This window comes from Crocodylus porosus, unplaced genomic scaffold (assembly GCF_001723895.1).
Source record: "Crocodylus porosus isolate Cpor-Errol unplaced genomic scaffold, CroPor_comp1, whole genome shotgun sequence".
Classification (NCBI taxonomy): Eukaryota; Metazoa; Chordata; order Crocodylia; family Crocodylidae; genus Crocodylus; species Crocodylus porosus.
In genome coordinates, this window is record NW_017728911.1 from 28,111,395 (window position 1) to 28,121,040 (window position 9,646).

The window sequence follows — 9,646 nt, forward strand, 5'->3', positions numbered from 1 at the left end:
GGGGGGGAGGGGAGGGGGCCGATGAGACCCGCGGGGTGCGGGAGGGCGCGGGGCAGGGGTGGATGGGGGCAGTGTCTGCATCTGCGCGTGTCTGTGTGTACACCTCTTCGTGTGTGCACGTGTGCCCCACCCCCTCCCGCGCTGTGAGGCTCTCCCCTCCTCCTGAAAACCGAAACGTTGTAACTCGGAACCAATGTTCTCATAGAAACAACGTTATAAACGGGGGGTTGGTTCCTGAACCAAAGCCTGGTTCCCTGTTTTCACTACACATCCCCCCAGAAGTTTGTACTCAATTAATTATAGGTAAGTAATATAGCTACATTGATGTATTTATATTGTAAATAGCAATCATATTGTTTTGGAAGGACTTCTCTGAGGTGACTTTGGACTTTTTGAAGCGCTCTTGGCTGGAGTCTTCTCAGGAGTCCCGGCTGCAGGTTTTTCTGGAGTCTCGTCTGCTTTCTTAAAGAAAGTGTCCAAGGAAGCGTGGGCAGATGTTCTCCAGGGAGCTGAGCGACGCAGCGAACTTGCTCGCTGGCGTGGCATCGCAGCAGATCAAGCGTTGTAAGTCGAAACTGGCACTGTGAAGTTGAAACGGCGTCAATTTATAAACCTTGTAAGTGCAAAACATAACTCAAACATCGTAAGTCGAGGACTGCCTGTCCTTTGTGTGTATGTGCATGTGTGTGTCTGTGTCTCTGTGTCTGCATATGCACATGAATCTGCATCTGCGTGTGTCTGCCCCTCACTCCCAAGCCACGGCCCCCCCAGCCCTGCTGCTGCCGCTCAGTCCTGACCCCCCATCCTGCCAGGGTGTGCAGGAACGCCCCCTCCCCAGGCTCCAAACCACACACATACACCCACAGCCCCCTCCCCCTTCACAAATCCCCACCACACACACACCCCGCTCCCACCCTCCAACCATTCAAAGTACCTGCATGATTTTTCATAACTTTTTTTTCTGCACGTCATTTTGAGTTTTTAGCTCTGTGATTAAAATCACGATTAATTACAACGAATTTTTGTTAATTGTGCAACTAATCAAATTCTTTAATTGTTTGGCAGCCCTGCTAACTTACAAACTTTTTAAAGTCTTGGTACAAACGGTTATTAATGGCCCATGATGAACTCCCACTCAAAATCACTAACTATGCCGTATGCAGCAGACTCTGTTACTATGTCTCAGGTTTTGATGTAATCATGCATGTTTCAGTTTGTTTATTTTATAAACTCTGTACAGTGGCATGGTGTGCATTGGCAACATGTAGGGGGTGCACATGCATCCCCTGAGCGTGGCGGTGCAGCCCCTGCGGGCAGTCACCGCTTGCCACACCCCTCCTGCCACCACCGACACCGCTGGCAGCATCTACAGGCAATCAGCAATCGCCACTGGCGGCTGCTGATGCCGCCAGCGATGTCTGCAGGCGGTCGTCCGCCCCTGGTTGCTCACCACCACCATGAACGACACATGCCCCCCAGAATGGGGCATACGCCATTCATAGTGGTGCGTGTTAAGCACATGAGCTGGTACAATGGCGGCAGATACAAGGTAATTTTTTAAACCCAGACAGTCAATTTGTGCAAACGCAAACACAGATGAAGAGGAAATTCAGCCAACATCGATTTTACAGCATTGTTTGGAAAATAAGAAAGCGGTCAGTGTGGAAATCACTCATCAACATGAAGCAGAAAAAAACGCAGACAAAATGAATGTTGCTGATAAGAATGTAAGTGCCTCTGTTGCTGCTAGTGGTTTGATTAATCTGAAATCAGGGGACCGATCAAGTGGGTCTGCACAGGTGAAGTTGAGTAATTATCCCAAAAGTTAATTTGGCAAACAAAATGGATTATTCTCGTCATCCTTGTTCAATAAGTATCCCTTTATTGAATACAGTGTGAGGCTGATGCTGTATTTTGCTATGCCTGCAGAATTTTTGACAGTTCTTCTGAATACAAAGATAACAGTTTTACAGAAAAGGGGTTGCGAGATTGGAAAAAATTAAATGAAAAGCTGAACAGTCACTCTAACTGTAAGGTTCACTTGGAATGCATGAATAAATGGAAGAATTACCAGGCAGCAAGTAAATCAGGCTCAGTTGTATGGCACCTGTCAAACTCCCATAAGATGACTGTTCAGGAAAACAGAATATGCTCGAAAAATTACTGACTTGCTGCTCTATCTTTCACACCAGGGATTGGCCCTTAAGGGTCATGATGAAAAGGAAAAGTCAGAAAACAGAGGGAATTTTCTTGAGTTACACTCCCTTTTTGCAAAATATGATGAGCAAAGTTTTTTTCTCCATGCCTGGAAACCATGAACTTTTTTGTGATGTGCAACATATCCCAGGCATAAAATCCATGGAGTTGACAAGTCTAGTGATACACGTTGGACGTGCAGGTGGAGAAATGTCAAAGCATGCAAGTCTAATTTAAAGGTTATTATCCAATGCCTAACTGAGCTCTCTCAGCATGGAAGTAACTGGAATTTTGTTCAGGCAAATGGATTGCTGTACCAAGTACAAAAAACATTTTGTCATCTGTCTCGTTTTGGAGAACCTACTGTCATTAGTGCATGTCACTCGCAAGGCATTGCAGTCTGAAAAGGCCTCGCTCTCTACAGTGGCAAGAGTAGTTACTAGGACTGCCATGACTTTGGAAAACATGAAAAACAAGCCTAGAACAGCGTCTGGGGAGAAGTCCTGCGATATGTCCTAGGGAGATGTCTGAGGTCGGATCCAAAGAGTGGAAGTTGACAGAAGTCAATCATTGTGGTGCACCGTGACCAGTGGAGACCCCCAAAGCTCCATCCTTGGGCCTATTCTTTTCAACATCTTCATTAATGATGTGGATGTTGGTGTCAGAAGTGGACTGGCCAAGTTCGCTGATGACACCAAACTTTGGGGTAAAGCGTGCACACCCAAGGACAGAATGGTGATCCACGGTGACCTTGACAGGCTTGGAAAATGGGTGGATGAAAACCTAATGGCCTTCAACACCAAAATGCAAAGTACTCCACCTTGGGAAGAAAAACCCACAGCATGCTTGTAGGCTTGGCAGTGCTACGCTTGGTAGCACCACGGCCCAAAGGGACATGGGGGTCATGATTTACCACAGGATGAATATGAACCACCAATGTGACGTTGCAGCTGGCAAAGCGAGCAAAACTCTGGCTTGCATCCATAGATGCTTCTCTAGCAAATCCCAGGATTTCATTCTCCCACTGTACTTAGCCTTGGTGAGGCTGCAGCTGGAGTACTGCATCCAATTCTGGGCTCCACAATTTAAAAGGGATGTGGAGAAGCTTAAGAGAGCCCAGAGGAGAGCCACATGCATGATCAGAGGGCAGGAAAACAGACCTTACGATGATAGGCTGAGAGCCATGGGACTCTTCAGCCTGGAAAGGCGCAGGCCCAGGGGTGATCTGGTGGCTGGAATGCCTGTTCACCAGAGCGCCCCGTGGGATGACAAGGTCAAATGGTCACAAACTTCTCCAAGACCATTTCAGGCTGGGCATAAGGAAGAACTTCTTTACAGTCCGAGCCCCCAAGGTCTGGAACAGCCTGCCGCCAGAGGTGGTGCAAGCACTTACTCTGGACTCCTTCAGGAGTTAATTGGACATTTATCTTGCTGGGATCCTGTGGCCCCAGCTGACTTCCTGCCCCTGGGGTGCGGGGCTGGACTCAGTGATCTTCTGAGGTCCCTTCCAGTCCTAATGTCTATGAAATCTATCATATGGGGAAACTGTAGGAATAATGATTGAGAGGGACAGAGACAAACCTGTTTGGCCTCCTAGGAAGACTTTAAAACTGAGTGACTTTGTTGTGGACTCAGATTGCAGTGAGAGAAAGCACCTTCCTTTGGAACCACAAAATAATAAGCAGAAGTGGTATGTGCTTATTATTTTTCCAGTTGTCAGTGCTCTAACAGGGGAAATTAGGTTTTCTGAGGAATCTTTAATGCTTGCCAGAAGTGTAGATGGCATTCTAGCCTGTGAACCACAAGCAGTTGATAAGATGCTGGAAAGATACGGGAAAATTGCAAGAGTTGATTTAGTTTAGTTGAATTGGAAATGTAGATTGCACGCACTGACATTGAATCCCATGGACTGCTTGTGGGGCTGGAAAATTTAAGATCTATGGTGACAGCTCTAGATTACCCCAATTTTTTCAAGCTTCTTCAGTTAGTTCTTACTCTACCTGTTGGGTTTGTGAAATCTGAAGCATCTTTCTCTGCAATGTATTGGATTCAAACCTACTTAAGAACAACAATGAGCCAGGAACGTTTTTCTGCACTGTCCATTCTGAACATTGAGTCAGATATTACAAGAAACCTCAACCCTGCAGAGATTGTGAGACTGTACTTGGTCAAGGCAAACAGAAAATTTATGATGGAATAGCAATAGTCTGAACAGGGTTGAGCTTTGCCTGATGGATTTGGTGCTTAATTGGTGTCCCTTTATAGACTAACTCTGGTTGTGGAGTGAGTTTGGTTTTCCCAATAAGAGGAAAGAGGCAGAGACTGCAGGGAGAGGGGCTTGGGCTGTGTGTGATGTGTGAAGCGTCAGCCTTTTGCTGTTTATTGTACTGCCGTAAGCTGTTAATAAAATCTCAGAGAAAATGCCATTTAATTCAGAACAGACTCATTCTCATTTTTACCACAAGCCTGCTACAATATAGTTAATACTGTGATAAATGCATTGTGTGAGCATATTTAAGTAGACGCATATAATTTACGTCAGCAAAAGCAGCAGAGTAGAAGTATCGTTTAAGTTTTACTCAGCGCTGCCCCCAGATAATATTTTCTCCCTCTGTCTGTGGCAGGGGCCTGGGCACCTCACACAGGGCAGCACCCTGCTCTGCCACCTTGCAGTTGGGGAGCCTGACCCTGGCTTGACTGGACCTGGCCCTTGCTCATGGGGCCATAGTTGAAGCATTGAACCTGCCATAAACATGGCAAAAAGCAGTCCAAGGATGCTGCCTTCTTAGCCTGGCACAGCTCCACGTTTGGAGAACAAACTCTCACCTCCTTGAGCACCTGGACGGGGCCCCTAGTACTTCCCGTTCAGTCATTTCCACACCCAAGTTGATGTGACTATGCCTGAGTTCTGGTTTTTGAGCTAAAAGCAGTCTGCAGGGGCGCAAGATAGAAGGGAGGCAAACCCAGGAAGGGCACGTAGTAGAGAGGGTAGTGTGAACAGTGGAGCCTGGAGACCATTAAGAAGGGGAGGGGGTCAGTCACACTGGTGGAGTGGAGAGAGATTAGCAGGAACTGGGTAGATTATAAGGAGCCATGAAGTCAAAGGTCTCCCTCGAGTTGCCTGAATAGAACTGCTGCTGCCCCTTCCAGCAGCTGGTTTTAAAGTTTGGATGGAAGCAAAAAGAAGCAAAGGGGGTGCACTGCATCGCTGCCCCCCTTGGATCTGCCACTGCCAGGGGGGTTATTTAGTGCTAAGTCCTGATGCCTGTGGGACAAGACAGTTCCCCCTCAGAGCTGTCTCCAGACTTCGCTCTTGGCTGGGCTTTCTCTGGTGGTTCTCCTCTTCTGTGGTGCTGCCCCACTCTGCTGGCCTCATCCTTTGACAGACTGGCTTGTCCCTGGTCCCCGCTGCTTTTCATGTGTTGTTTTTCCCTCTGCCACATCCACACGGACGCCAGCAGCAGCACTCACTAGGGCTTTGTAGCCTCACTGTCAAAAACCTCACGTCCCCTATCCCCATGGCAAACAGTAAGCACAAAACAGTCGGGAACATCTAGCCCCGTGGCACTGGTGTCCAAGGCCTTGTTCTGCCATGTCTCTGGACCAGTTGCTTCATTCATTATCACAGTATTGCTCCGAAGAATAGATGACTCTACTTGCTCCTATGCATCACAGCCGGTGTTGTTTTGCTGTATGGTTTTCAATGAGGCTGTTCCTGGAAGAGCTTTTGGCATGCACAAGGAAACATGTGTCCTGCAGCAGCCTCTTGGAGCTGGGGAAAGCATGTGTGAAGCAGCCCTGTAGTAAGTATGAGCTAAGAGGAGGGAAGGAGAGGATACTGTGCAGAGGAAGGAAGAACAACTGGTAAATCTGTCTGACAAAGCAGCCGTGAAGGTTTCCAGCTTCTCCTCCAGCCAGCAGCGAGGACAAGGTATGAAGCTGAATGGGAAGACCCAGAAACCAGCAGTGCCACCGAGGGGTAGCTCGATGGAAGCGACAGACACTCGACTAAGAGTAAGGGCTCCACCTTGTTTTTCACATATCCAGTGATGCATACATATGGTATATAAGGTGCTGAGTTCCCCGCAGGATGCTTATGTGTCAGGTAGCTCCTTTCCAAACAAATGTTGCACACATTAACTTGAACCATGTTCTGCTGTTGGACTTTTTGCTGGGCATGACCACAATGCCTGCTGGTATATGCCGTCCGTCCTTATTCTGCATGGTGTCCTGAGATACGCTGGTAACCGAGCATCACAGGCAGATCCTGGAACATGGTGGAGGCCTGCAATGAGGTGCTGGCTCTGTTTTTCTAGGTAAATAGTCTGTGGGACGCAGAGTGGTTTCCCCTTACAAGAGAGAAGTTATGTATTTCTTTTTTCCAGACTTCTGTTTTTTAGTCCCTCCTAAGATTCAGCTGAAGATTTCTCTGCATTGTCAAGTCACCTCCTGGAGGGGAAAATGGGGAAGCAAGAATGCTGCTGCACAGCTGCTCTTGTTATGACAACTGAGACACAAGACAGGGTGTTTAGGCACATTTGATAAGTTATTCAGGTTGTGGCAAATGATTTGCTTGTTCTATTTTGTTCCAAAGCTGGTTTCTCGTGCTGGGAGATATCAATAATGAGAAACCACTCATTCTTCTTTGGAATGTCTCCGCAGTACCATGCCAAGCTGCCTTGCCAGTTTACCTGAAAGAGTACGAGTTGGCAGAAGCCAGCATACATCCATCAACTCTGTGCAAGATACCTGAGAAAACATGAATCATCCCCAAAGAGTTTGCTGCTGACCTGCAGCTCTTATACTCCTTTATGAGTTTGGGAATCTCTTAAGGTTCCCAAACTGAACACGGCTGCTGTTTTTGTAGGCCCTGCAGATAAATAAAATGGTAGTGGGGAGTGTATTCAGATTCATGTTTAATAAAAATAATTTCACCTGTGAGACTCCTGCATCAACAGCCAGATTGTCAGAGGGCTGCACAACTTGGAGTCAACCGGTAGACTAATTCAGTGCCAGAGAAGTGCAAACACCTTTGAATCAGCAATTAACCCAAGCAGACCTGAGCCTCCTGCTCAGAATACCTCTGGCACCTTGCGCCACACCTTGTCATTTTGTCTTCAAGCACTATGGCCTGAAGGGACTGTAGAACTGCTGTGGAGCCAACAAGCTGGTTTTCTGAGACATGAGATGGACCAGCATATGCCTCTGATTTTTGGGTCAGAGAACAAACCTACCCATTCCTGAATAATACTACTTTACTGACCTTGGCACGCAATATACTTGTGGTCTTTCTGGGCAGCTAATACACTGTGCAGAAGTGATCTGGGACCTGATCCTGTAATAGGAAGGAGTAGATTTGGTTAAAGATCCTCTCTGGGTCTACAATCCTGTAAGAGATTCCTTCTCCAGAATGTCTCCCTTGTAACAGAGGTGCCTCATGTCTACAGATGAGTAGGCCTGGGGCCAGGGAAGATCTGTACCTGTGACATAGCATGTTCTTAAGGCAGGTGGAGGGAAGATGAGGTTCTTTCTCTGGTGCTTCCAGCTGGGACCCTCATTCAGGAGCCCACAAGTGTATCCATCCTGATCATTCTCCTGCAGTCCAAGGTCCTGGCATTTGTCCTTCTGGGCAGAGCGGAGAAGGAGGTACATAGTAAAAAACAAGCTGCCAAAGCTTTCCTCTTCTTTCCCTAGCTCTCCCTGTCTTTGCTCCTCTCAGCTGTAGGAAGGTAGCTGCAGTCGGCAGAGGGCACTACAACACTATTTGTCTAAAATAATGTAGTTCTCCAAGACCTGACAAGCACCAAGCCACAGCTATGCAGCCTTTCCCCTGCTGCTTTTTGTGCCCCAGAGCTGGAGGCAGTGTCATTTCAGGCAGAGCAGGTATTTAACTCTCTGGCTCCCAGGGCACCATATGTAACCCTCTTCCTCACACCAAGGAGCCCTAGATTTTGCCAGGCTTTTACAGACAGACTAAGGAGTGTCTCTGCAATGGCCCATGCCTGGGCCCCCTCTTTCCCACACATCACCTCTCTCTCAGTGATCCCTCTGAGGCCTCTCAGAGTCTGTTTGGTTTGGGTGGCAAAGCAGAGCCTGGGGGGAGAAGACAGCAAACTGAAGCAAACTCTCCTCCCTGTCTCAGTATGGATGAGCCCACCTGGGCCTGCAGGAGGGCAGCTGGACCATAGAAAGCTGGGGTCTGGTGACAGAGCATTGCAATGCACTCCATCCTGACAACTACAGTGCCCTTTACCACAGCTGGAGATGCAAGCTCCAGAAAGGAGCCCCAGAAAGAAGGTGACAGTCTGTCGGCACCCCAAGAGGGTCTCTTTTTCTTGGGCATTGCCACTCATGTCATCATTCAGATGTCTGCAGCATCCAAGCGTTCCCGGAAGAGTGAACACCCACTTGGCATAGAAGGATGTGACAACATGGAGGCAGAAGCAGATTCACAGTCCCCGACAAAGGTTTTGGACACCCTGGGCAAACAGGCCAGGGGAGAGGGATGAAGGCACTCATACCCCAGCATGGCTTAGTCTGCCTTTGGTGAGGTTAACACACTTGTTATATCATCAGGAAGCAGCAGACTTTGGCTACAGGAAAAAGTGCAGTTCATTTTTTTTTTGTGTGATTAGCAGTTGGCATCTGTCCCTCAGATTTAGAAGTCAGGTGACAAAGAACAACACACAGTTAATTTTCTATATTAATTGAAAGAGTAACAGTCATGTTGCTCAAGTTCAAGCGCGACCTGTTCTAAACCGGTGCTGACACCATTTAGTTTCTGAGGTCACAGAGGATTAAAAGAAACTGTTCTTATAGGCCTTACATGAAAACAATGCTTTGAGCTCCTCCTCTTGGTTTCACTTTGCACTTTTCCCAAATTTTTTGGGAGTGACTGAATTTGAAGGGCTCTTTTACCAATTGCAGGATACTACCCAAGAAAAATAATTCAATGTAGTTAGTAACAACTGTACATTCTTATATGCAATAGACTGGCTGGTACAGTGTGACAGCATCACGTGGTAAATGATCCAGGACAAGCATCTAAAGGTGGAAGATGCAGGATTTCTCTGGAGGACATCTTCTTCCCCATAGCCGTCTCTGAGACTGCCTAGCCATTGCCTGGAGGACATGGGCCTTGGGTGTGAAGACACCGGGGCTCCTTTCCAGAGCAGGTGGGCAAAGGCTTGACTGTGACCTTCCTCTCTCATGGAGTGGTGTTGCTAAAGGAGAAGGGAGTCACTTGCTAGAGATATGTGCTGCAGAAGGTAACTGCAGTGACTCACCCAGTTTTTACCAGGATTTAAATCACAAAGGCCTTGTCTGTCCTTTAGTTTTGCTTTGCATCTCTCTCTCAAAAAAACACACTCAGGTAGGCTCTGGAGCGGTGAGAGACGCGCGGGTGAAGCCCGTTGCGCCCCCACTCCCCCGAAGCCCCCCAGACACCCCC

General features: G+C 47.8%; 1 protein-coding gene across 1 annotated transcript in view; it reads right to left on the bottom strand.

The window, feature by feature from the left end:
• FANCI (Fanconi anemia complementation group I) overlaps nt 1-9,646 on the bottom strand; it is a 46,398-nt gene that overhangs the window by 30,551 nt on the left and 6,201 nt on the right. The gene's annotated exons all lie outside the window — the stretch shown is intronic.